The sequence below is a fragment of the Galendromus occidentalis genome, unplaced genomic scaffold, assembly GCF_000255335.2.
Source record: "Galendromus occidentalis unplaced genomic scaffold, Mocc_1.1 scf7180000076426, whole genome shotgun sequence".
Classification (NCBI taxonomy): Eukaryota; Metazoa; Arthropoda; class Arachnida; order Mesostigmata; family Phytoseiidae; genus Galendromus; species Galendromus occidentalis.
In genome coordinates, this window is record NW_003804415.1 from 44,526 (window position 1) to 45,358 (window position 833).

The window sequence follows — 833 nt, forward strand, 5'->3', positions numbered from 1 at the left end:
AGGTAGGCGGAGGCGGTTCCCGCACCCGCGTCAGGAGCACCTTGGTCGTGAGGCGTCTCAAGGTGCTGCCAATTGCGATTGGTCTCAAGCCTCCCGACTGCTTAGCAGCGGCAACTAACCAGGAACCGAAAACCATGTTCCGGGCAGTATCGGGGACCCGACCCCGAGCCACGAGGCTGCAAACCCTCGCAAGACTCTCCAGGAGCCGACGGCGGAGCTCGCCCCCAACGGAGAGAAGGTCAAGGAGATGCTGAGTGGAGAGACCGTCCAAGCCCCCGGAGCTTCCCGGAGCAAAGGATCTGAGCGCCTCCAGCACCTCCTCAGGAGAGCATTGTCTTGGGGGCCTGACAGTCGGCAACGAGGGAGGAACATCATCGGCCTGTGGAGCAGGATGTTTCAGAGTCATCTCGCGAAGCATTTCGTCCCTGTTGGGAGAAACGAGAGTCTCGGAAGAAGCGAGGAGGCGTACTGCGCCTCTGAGGTCGCCTCTGGAAGCCAAGCGGAATTCCGCCAGCCGGGCTCGGTTGGCATCCGAAAGGTCGGGCCTACGCCGTGGGGCCGCCGAGGGAACAAACAGCGGTCTGTCGAAGGCTTCGATGTTATCTTTGACACAGGAGGCCAAGGGCTTGACGCCGACAGCGGACCCCACGTGGAAAGCTCGGTAAGCAAACTCCATGAGATAGACCCAGGAAGAGGAATCGTTGTTGCTGGCAACGTCATTCAATACATGGATGAACTTGCGCGCAGCTTGGGGGCGAGCGCCCTGAGGGATTCTTGGGAGAACTCGTAGGTGTTGCTTGAGGGTTTGGAGATCAGGTGCTAGCCGCTCTGGT